Source organism: Papio anubis, chromosome 8 (genome assembly GCF_008728515.1).
Source record: "Papio anubis isolate 15944 chromosome 8, Panubis1.0, whole genome shotgun sequence".
NCBI lineage: Eukaryota > Metazoa > Chordata > Mammalia > Primates > Cercopithecidae > Papio > Papio anubis.
In genome coordinates this window covers 91,754,693-91,766,025 of record NC_044983.1, presented here as the reverse complement: position 1 = coordinate 91,766,025, position 11,333 = coordinate 91,754,693, and positions in this window count along the sequence as shown.

Below are 11,333 nucleotides of genomic sequence, written 5' to 3'. Positions count from 1 at the left end.
TTAAAGGATAAGTACAAAATAATCCCTCTAAGTGTGGATATTGATCGCTTTTGTTGTATAAAGACAGATTGTTCTGCTGAGACCACAGGAAATACACTCCATAAATGCTATCTTTTCTCCCTCCCACATCCATGGCAGACTCTGTTAATTGATCACCTACTCTTTCTGGCTAATTCTTAATAGAATATTTCAGGGAGAAACTGATGAAAGTTGGCAAGGGAGATGAAAGCTGTTTTTCTTTCTGACCTAGAGTAAGCCCACAACGAGGTAGACATTCCCAGAATTTATCGCCCAAGGAAGTTATAGTATTTGATATAGGAATTCGGAATCTTGGAGAATGGACCTTAGACCACCATGAGAAGGATCTCCTAATTTTCTCTCACCCCATCAGTCTGTCTTGAGAAGTCTAGCTATGCTGGAATACTACCAGCTGGGAAGGGATTGATGTGGAGATATGCCGGGTGGTAGGCAGGGAGGCCCTGGAGAGGAACGCAAGCTCAAGATGAGTACTTTACATTTTGGAAGCCAGATTACTTACAAGTAGCACTTTGGGTCTGCTTTCTCTGCTGATATCCTGGAGCCTTAAGCAAAGTCGATCTATTCATTCATTCAACAAACAATTATTGGGCATCTATCCTGTGGCAGTCACTGAGCTGTGATCTAGAATAAGAAGATGAATGACACAGATACAATCTGAGGATGATAAACCAATTACAGCTATTTTTGATCTTGGTGGTAAGGGCTTTGAGTGGCAAAACATGGACAGAAATCTGGGGTGACACAGCAGGGGATCCCAGTGTTCTAGTTAAAAGGTATCTATTCTCCAACGTGATTTCACTGGATGGACTGGACACAGAGAGAAGAATTATGGGCAGGGCTTGGGCAGGAAGATTAAAGAGGTAGCTACTCCCCCAAGAGTTGGGGCCATGAGATCCAGGCACCTTATTCACATAAAGGCTCTTTTCTTTCGCTGCCAACTTTGGAGGATCAGGGTTTGATTTTTTTATAGGGGGTCATGGAAGCTAAAACCTTGGCAAAGAGCAATTTGTGATCTGCTATTGTGTTTTTCTATTCCCTTCCACAGGTGATTCCTAGAAGTCTCCATTTTGAAGTTCTCTTGTCCTTTGACCAAGCATCCAGCACATCCTCACAACACTCCAAAGCCACCTTGAAGACTCTCTTCAAAGCAATTCTTACTGTTGATACCACCACCATTGTTCCTGACACATGAAGCAGGAGGACCCAAGGCCAGAGGTCATGGCGGAGAGATGAGCAGATAGTCCTCAAAGGCAGACAGGGCTGGGGTTGAAGAGGAATTCCCTAATAGCTGTTATAAATGGAGATATGACAGGTGTGAACAAACAACCTAGGACTGGAAGAAAGAAGAGGGAGGAGTCAGGTAGAAATAGTACTAAGAGTGGATGCCTGGGCTGTGTAGTGACATAAAGGGGCTTAAAGAGGGCTTAGGGAGCAGATCTGAGAGGAAGAGAATGAAGGAAGGTAAAGAATTCAGTCTTTGGCATTCCGATATGTAGTGAGGGCTGGGGGTGGTGACAGACTAGATTTAGGGAGTCTGAGGGTTGGGTGTTGGTTTGTGTTCTTGAAATTACTTCCTCAGGATTTTACATCTAACCAAATATTAACAATCATTTACTAAATAAATATTATTCCATCCCTGGATGGGCAGACGGGAGTGTTATGCCTGCCTCTCCCCATCCCGTATCAAAAAATTAACAAAGACAGTTCAATTCATGACCCCAAGGCTGTCACAATCCAGACTAAGAAGTGCCCTGAGAGCCTGGCGGGATCATCTTGGTGCACACTCAGTAGCCAGGGGATCTGAGTGGCCAAGGAACACCCAGAACTCCTGCCTTCTATAAGTCCAAGGCTGAGCATAGCAAAGTATGGAGAGGGGAGGGTCTTCTAACATTGAAGTAAGAAGGAGCAGACTTTTCAGCAAGAAGAAAAGTCCCAGAAATTCAGATAAGATTACAAACAAATTATAAAGCGACAGGCTGGCTGAAACAATAATATTCAAATTAGTTCAATTCAGCAAGTACATATGAGTGCTCCTGTGTGCCCATCCTGGGCTAGTCTACTTGAGGGAATGGACACAGGAGAAACGAACAGGGTTTAAAGGGGAGGTAGTTCTTCAGGCACAAAGCTCTGCAGATGGCTGCCTCTCCACTGGGAACCCCATGACAATTCACACAAGATCTCTCCCAAGACCTCTCAAAGCAATTATTTTAAGACCTCAGTCCCTGCCCCCAAGCATCCAGGAGTCTGTTTCACTGGTATCAGATCAAGCAGACCGTTCCTGAAACTTTTGTAGAGAAATGGAAGTGATTTGGTTAAAACAGGGAATTTTGGCCGGGCGCAGTGGCTGACACCTGTAATCCTAGCACTTTGGGAGACCCAGGCGGGCAGATTGCCTGGGCTCAGGAGTTCGAGACCAGCCTGAGCAACATGGCGAAACTCTATCTCTGCTAAAAATACAATAACGAAAAAATTAGCCAAGCTTGGTAGCATGCGCCTGTAATCCCAACTACTTGGGTGGCTGAGGCTTGGGAATTGCTTGTACCTAGGAGACGGAAGTTGCAGTGAGCCGAGATCATGTCACTGCACTCCAGCCTGGGCAACACAGCAAGACTCTCTCCAAAACAAACAAACAAACAACACAAGGAATTTCAAAGATGAAAGCAAGAGCAAAGATGGAGAATGGGTTGGAGGTCGAAAAAACACAGAAGTAAGAAGTAGAGGCTAGTGAGGAGAGCATGAATACTTTAGGCTGAGTTGATGGCAGCAAGTAGAGCCAAGGGACAGGGAGAATGAAGACATAGTCTCTACTGACTGGATGTAGAAGAAATGAAAAAGCAGAGTCTAAGATGACCTTCAGTAGGAGTGGTAGAAGGGTGAATGAGGAAAGTCAGTAGCTCAGAAGAGAAGCATTTGAAGAAGGAAGACAATGAGTTCAGTAATTCAAGACTCGATCTTTTCTTTCCTGACCTCTTCCTGTGGTATCCCTGTTGGGTCCCCCTCTCCAGGATTTGTTCTCCAGTCCACCCTTTGCACTGAGTTTCTAAAAGGTAATCTTTACTGGATCATTCTCTGCATCCAGCCTCACAGTAGTTGCCACCACCTTGAGGTGAAAGGCCAAGGTCCAGAGCATGGCATACAAGCTCTTGGAGCTCTGCCTTACCTGTATCTTAGCCTCATATCCTGCCATTCTCCTTCTTGGGCTCAACATTCCTGCCATCCTGAAATAGTTGCATTGAAAAAGAAAGCCAGTTTCATGTGTCAGTACTTCTGTACTTGTTAACCTCACCCTGAAAATTTATTCCTACATTTCCTAGTTGAACTTCTCACCATCCTGTATCAGGTGGCTAAAAACCCAGCAAAGCATTCCCTGATGGTCCTCTCCACTCTCCAAAGGAAGGTTTGCTCCAGGAATGCAAGTCTGATTCAATATATGAAAATTACTCGATGTAATCTTCCATACTAATGGCTAAAGGAGAAAAATCACATAGTCTTATCAACTGATATAGAAAAAGCATTTTAAAAAATTATTCATTAATTATTAACATGTATTCATGATGAAAACTCTTAGAAAAAAATGAATTAGAGGGTAACTTCCTCAACTTGATAAAGAGTGTCTACCAAAAGGCTCGAGGTAATATTATTTTTAATGGTGAAGGACTGAATGCTTTCTCCATAAGATCAGAACAAGACAATGATGTCTGCTCTCACCACTCTTATTCAACATAGTACAAGTAGTTCTGGCCAATTTCAAAAGGCACGAAAAGAATAAAAAAAAAAAAAAAAGCATGTAGATGAGAAAGGAAGAAATAAAACTGTCCCTATTTGAGACGAAATGATTGTCTAGGTAGAAAATTCCATGAAATCTATAAAACAACAACCTCCTAGAACTAATAAGTGAGTTCCTCAAGGTTGCAAAATGTAATACAAACATACAAAAGCCAATTTCATTTTGGCATCCATAACAGATGGAAGTTATAGTACTTGACACAGGAATTTGGAATCTTAGAAAATGGATCTTAGACCACCATGAGAGGGATCTTCTAGTTCTCCCTCACCCCATCAGTCTGTCTTGAGAAGTCTAGCTATGCTGGAACACTACCAGCTAGGAAGGTAGTATCTGATGTCCATAACAGATAGACACCAAAATAAAAAATAAATGCCATTTACAGTTGCTAAAAAAAAAAAAAAAACAAGTATAAAACTAATAAAACATGTACAGGACTTCAACTGTACGTTTTGTAGTGGAAAACTACAAAACATTGATGAAATAAACCAAAGAAGATCTAAATAAATGGAAAGACATTGTGTGTTTGTGGATTAGAAGATTCAATACAATAAAGAAGTCAATTCTTTGCAAATTTACGTGGAAGTTTAATGCAATTCCTATCAGAATCCCAGCAAGATTTTTGTAGATATAGACACGATTATTCTAAACTTTATATGAAAATGCAAAGGAACCAGAATAGCTAAAATAACTTTGTGAAAGAATAATAAAGTGGGAGGAATCAATCTACCTGATTTCAAGATTTATTATAGAGCTGTGGTATTTACAGAGTGACAGACACATAGATTGATGAAACAAATAGAGAGCCTAGAAACAGACCCAGAAAATATGCCCAACCGAAATGTACAAAAGCAATTCAGTGGAGGAAAGATAGCCTTTTCAATGAAGCTCAACTTAAATCTCATATGTTTAAAGAATTAACTCAAAAATAGATCACAAGCTTAAATGTAAAACTATAAAACTTTTAGAAAACAAAACCCAGGAGAAAATCATGGGGATCTGGGGCTAGGCAAAAAGTTCTTAGATTTGCCATCAAAAGTCTGACCCATAAAAGAAAATAATAATGATTGGATTTCATCAAAATTTAAAACTTTTGCTGTGTAAAATGCCCTATTATGAGATTGAAAAGACAAGCTTCAGAGAGCAAGAAAACATTTACAAGCCACATATCTGACAAAGGATTAGTAGCTAGATGCATAAAGATCTCTCAAAACCCAACACTAAAAAATAAAACAAAAGCAATACAATCAGAAAATGTGAAAAAGACATGAAGAAACACCTTACTGAAGAGGATATATGGATGGCAAATATGCTTTTGAAAATACGTTCAACATCATTAGTCATTAGGAAATGTGAATTAAAATCACAATGAAATGTCACTATGCAACAGAAAGGCTAAAATAAGAAATAGTGACAACACCAAATGCTGGTGTGGATGTGTATAAACTGTATCTCTCCTATGACTGTATCTCTTCTTCACCTCTCCTATATTTTTGTGTAAACATGTTTCCATTTCTCTGGATAAATACTCCTAGGTATTTATCACACAAGTGTTCACAGCTGTTTTTCTGGTAGTCGCCCCAAAACTGTAAACAACCCAGATGTCCTTCAACAGGTGATAGCTAAATGCACTGTGGTACATCCATTGGTAAAAAATATCAGCAATAAAAAGAAATGAACTTCTGATGTGCACAACAAATTGGATGAAGCTTCAGGAAATTATGCAGAGTGAAAAAAGCCAATTCTAAAATGTTACATACTTGATTACAGCATTTATAGAACATTCTTGAAATGACAAAATTATAGACATTGAGAATGGAGGAGAGGTTGCCAGGGGTTGAGATGGGTGTTGGAAGGAGGAGATGCAGTCAATAAGGTGGTGTGGCTATAAAAGGATAATAGCAGGGCTATTTGTGGTGACGATATTGTTCTGTATCTTGTCAATATCCTGGTCTGACATCATACTATAGTTTTTCAAGACGTTACCATTGGTTGAAAATGGGTAAAGAGTACACTGGATTTATCTGTATTGTTTCTTACTACTGCATGTGCATCTACAGTGATCTCAAAATTAAAAGTTGAATTTAAAAAATAAATCACAAACCACACTCATGTATTATCTCATAGTCAGAGGCCCAGGCCCAGCATAACTGGGTCCTCTACTTAGGTCCCAGCAGTCTGAGACCAAGGTGCCTGCCAGGGCTGCCGTCTCATCTGAGGTTTGGGGTCCTCTTTCGTGCTTAATCAGGCTGTTGATGGAATTCAGTTCCTTGTGGCTGTAGGACTGAATTCCCCGTTTTCTCACTGTTGACCACAGACCATTCCAGAGACCAACAGCTGCTTCTTGCCACGTGGCTCTTCAATATCCCTTCTCATGCTTTGAGTCTCACTTTCTAGGAGGGCCCAGGCCCATTTATGAAGTTACTTGATTAGGTAAGTCCCACTGGGATAATCTCCCTTTTGATTAACAAGTCAATAGATTAGTAACCTAACCATGGGCACTGATACTCAATCATATTCACAGGTTCAGGAATTATGTGAGATGTGTACACCAGACGGTGAGAATTCTCGGGACTGCCTTAGAATTCTGCCTCCCACAGACCATCTTAGCCCCAGCATTCTCTGTGGGATAGGCAGAAGTCTTTGATGGGACTGCACCACAGTGCAATTCTTCTCTCTGCCCATTCCTGTTGTTACCAAACAATCAATGGGCTCACTTCCCAATGCACATAAAAGTCAATACCATGCACTGGATTTTGAGAAAAGAAAGGCTTTATTTCTAGCCAATTGTCAAGGAAACAGGAGGAAACACTCCAATCTGTCTTCCTGAGCTGGGGACTGGGTCAGGCTTTATAGACATATGGTGATGAGCCATGATCTGATTGAGTCTTTCAATGAAGTGCTGCCGGGGAGGCATGATCTGACTAGATCCTGCCATGAGGTGACACCAGAGCTCCATCTGATTGGATTCCATATCCTGCCATTCAGGTTCTGCTTCTTCATTCAGTCACTGCTCCCCAGTTTGAGACCTTAGGTTCTACCCATGGTTGAGTCGTTGGTTCATCCGGGCATGCTCAGGTTAGGTGATCTTCAATCTGGAGGATCCTGGCAACTGAAAAACAGCTCACAACTTTCTGACATAAAAATTGAACCAGAGTGGTCTGGTGCAGTTACATTATTTTCTTTGTTCCCTACTGTTGTGGATCCTTAGAGCAATTGCCCATAAACTTTCTGCACTTAAATCTTGGCCTGTGAGTCTGTTTCCTGAGGAACTGGGAGTGGTATTGTTGTACCAACCACTGAGCTAGAGGGCATGGAAGACTGACCGGTAACATTTTATTTATTTATTTTTTGGGGGACAGAGTTTTGTTCTTGTTGCCCAGGCTGGAGTGCAATGGCACCATTTCGGTTGCTTCAACCTCTGCCTCCCGGGTTCAAGCGATTCTCCTGTCTCAGCCTCCCAAGTAGCTGGGATTACAGGCATCCACTGCCACGCCCTGATAATTTTTTGTATTTTTAGTAGAGATTGGGTTTCACCATGTTGGCCAGGCTGGTCTCAAACTCCTGACCTCAGGTGATCCACCCACCTCGGCCTCCCAAAGTTCTGGGATTACAGGCGTGAGCTACTGCGCCGGGCCCTGACCAGTAACATTTAAAAATCTGGGCACAAGTTATACTTGGGACCCTACTTAAAAAGAATTTGATAGAGCTGTTGGGGGTAATCCCTAGGGCATCAAGTCAGGAGTACTACGTGGATAATCACTGGCAACCAGGTCACTCAATGATCTTCCTCCAGATTCTGTTTCCTGTAAAACTTGATCCTTCTTTATCATCACCATCACTGCCATCGTCATCACCATGACATCATAATTACCTTACACTGAAAGCTCAGTGTGTTCCAAAGAGTGTGCAAAACATCTTATCTACCATCTGATGAGTCATTACAGCAGAGTAGTTAAGGGTACCAGGAGTTAGACTACCTCGTGTTGAATACCAGCTTCTCCATTTAATAGCAACATGGCTTCAGTTGGGTAAACTTTCTGAGCCTCAGCTTCCTCATCTATAAAATAGGGATGGTATTTGTTTGATAAAATAACCCTTCATGTATAACTCTTAATACAGTGCTTGGTACAGAGCAAGCATTCCATAAATGTTAGCGATTTTGTAGTCTCATTTAATGCTTATGACAGCCCTGCAAGAGGATTTATAGCTGAGTAAGCTGAGGTTCAGAGAGGGTAAGCAACTTCCCAGAATCTAACAAACAACTAAAGAGTGCCAGGGGTAAGATTTCAACCAAGTTCCTTCTGAGCACGAAGTGTTAGCCCTTAACCATTATTCTGTCTTGTTTCACAATCGTGGGGATCCACAGGGGTGACAACAATGCCTTAAGCAGAACGCAGAAAGAAAAACTGAAAACATACACACAGAGTCAGAAAATCTCTGAAAAGGAAATGCTCGCGAGAGGGATTCCTAGTGTTTTACCTGCAGGGTGTCAGGTTTCTGAGCCCAAACCCATGTGCTGGTTTGTGGCTTCCTAAGTAGTGTAGTGGAAGTCAAAGTCTTTCTTCTTAAAAAAGATAAGCTGGGCAATAGCCCCTCAGGAAAATGTGATTGCAGCTCCATGATCCCCCATCCAGAAGTTCTGAAATTCAGACAGCTCTGGAAACCAAAAGTTTTTTCATAATTTGTTTGGTGGCAAAACCTGACTTGGCCTGAATTAATGCAAGCTCATCACCGTCTTGTTGCCTTTCTTGGGATGAATCGTCATACATTGCTGCAGAAATGCTCACGGGATGATTTGCGGAGAGGCTGGCCCAGACTCCACTGAGCTGTCAGCGACTATGTTACCTTTCTAAACTCTGAAAAATTCTGAGTTCTAGAACACATCTGGCCCTCCAGATATTTCAGATGAGGGCTTGAAGATCTTTTTCTATTTTTTTTTTTTTTTTGAGACAGGGTCTCGCTCTGTCATCCAGGCTGGAGTAATGAGCTATGCAGTGACATGATCACAGCTCCCTGAAGCCTCAAACTCCTGGTCTCAAGTGATCCTCCCACCTCAGCCTCCTAAGTAGCTGGAACTACAGGACACCATGTCCAGTTAATTCTTTTATTTTTTTGTGGAAACAAGTTCTCACTATGTTGCCCAGGCTGGTCTGGAACTTCTTGGCCTCAAGGGATCCTTCTGCCTTTGCCTCCGAAAGTGCTGGGATTACAGGCATGAGCCACCACACCTGGCCTTTTATTATTATTTTTGACCATTTTTACTAAGCACCAGAGCCAAGTGTACAAACCCATCAGATTTTATTTAAGAGTGAGCTTCATTTAAATAACCTTTATCTGAGAGTTTTTCAGAAGCTCCCTTGTTCACTGAGAAGGAAGAATAGCAAGCTCCCGGCCATCCATACCTGTCCAGCTCTAACTGAAGGTGGGCTCAGGGATTCTTGGTGGCCACTGCCCAGTCCATTTCCTGGAATTGTGGTTTTCTTGACACTGTGTTGTAGAACATTCCTGCCTTGTGCTCATACCCCAGAATGCTGAGCCATGTGTCTCTGTGATACAGTAGCATGTAGGACTAAGAGGGTTGCGGTGAGAATAGGAGAGGACGTTGGGCCTGTGGCTAAAAGAGCAGAAGAGAGACAGGAATGATGCTCTTCCAGTTCCTCTCCTGAAACCTCTGAAAACAGCAATATTTTTGCTCACAGTATTTTGAATTCATAAATGCCACATCGTCTTCTCTTCCTTCTTCGCATTTAAGTGAAATAAAATGCTCAATGAGGTATAGGCCTGGTCATATTTAAAATTACAAGTTCGGAGTTGCAAAGGAACAGTACCTCTGAATAACTGACCTGTCTCTCAATATTTCTGCTGAGTCTATTCTAACATTGAAAACTCTATTTAGCTACTTTGATGTGGAGCCAAATAGGTGAGCATCATTTTACCACCGTTTGTTTAACTGTACCTTGGCAAATGTCAAGTTCGAGTCTGGATATTTGGACTGTGGTGGGCAAAATGAGGTCGGCAGCCTCCCGATAGGTTTTCTGTCTGGCTGACAGCACCTTACCGACCTTCACTCAGCTCATAGAGAAGGTCGATGCCTGACTCTTAGAGAAACATCGGATGAATAAGCCTTCTGGCTGCTTTCTTCTCTTCGGGATAAATATCAGAGTTCAGCTGGTGCAGAAGATCCTCGCTACAACTCCAGCTCCAGAGCTTACCCTAAGAGCAAACTCAGTGAACACTTGGAGCATCTAAAGTGAAAACAGACCTGGCATGTTGACACATGCCTGTAAGCCCAGAGCTTTGGGAGGTCAAGGCAGGTGGATCATTCGAGCCTGGGAGTATGAGAGCAGCCTGGGTGACGTGGCAAGACCCTGTCTCTACAAAAAAAAAAAAAATTACAAAAATTAGTCAGGCATGGTGGTGTGTGCCTGTAGTCCCAGATACTTGGGAGGTTGAGGCAGGAGGATCGCCTGAGTCCAGGAGGCAAGGGCTGCATTGAGCTGAGACTGTGCCACTGCACTCCAGCCTGGGTGACAGAGGAAGACCCTGTCTCAAAAAATAAAATAAATAAATAAAGTGAAAACAAGTAAAAATATTTCTATATTTGGCCCTTTCCAAATTATTCTCATCCATTCCTTCTCATCAGTTATAATCTTTGGCCAAGTACACAGTTTGGCGATCCCACTTCTGATACATTGGTGGGAAGCAGAGATAAAGGAAAACAACATCAGTCTCTTTTGAATTTAATTCAATTTTACAAACAAATTGAGTACCTCTTTGGCTTGATACTAGGGATACAGGGACTAGGAATTACAGTCAAGTCAAAGGAAGAGACTGCTCACTCTCAAAACTAAGAAGTAGCAAGTAGCACAAGATGTTATAAGAACACATGGGAGAGACACTCAACTTAGCCTTGTTGGAGTGAGGATCAGGGAAGGCTTCCTGGAGGAGATGACAGCTTATACTTAGTCCTGAAGACTGAATAGGAGCTTTTCAGGCAAAGAGGACGAGAAGAGGATGAAGATAGTGTATGCAGAGAACAGCTTATGCAAAAGTTCCAAGGAAAGTGCATGGTTTGAATGATACAGCATGTAATTTATTTTTAAATACTTCAGCATCAACTGAGAGATGTGTGTTCTTTTTCATCAACACCTTAGGAGCGATCCACTAACATGTGAAGTCCTCTGATCAGGGATACATACTCTAGAGTGTTTCATTAGCTTTGAAAGGCTCTAATCGGAAGTCCACACTATAGAGGTAGCTTCTGCAAGAGCTTCAGCAATCTTTGTCTTCCTTCAGCACCAGAGCGTTTATTCATTTGTATAATGGGTTTAGAACTAGTTTTTCATTAATGAAATGAGTTGTTCACAAGATATATGGATGACTAAGAACACGGTAAGGGCCCTCCATGCTTGTGTGCACAGAGTGTAAGAATTTTTCAAGCTCAACAGCTTACACCTTTCATAATGTCCCACCAAGCCTATGACGTCATCTGGTCTTATGCCACACA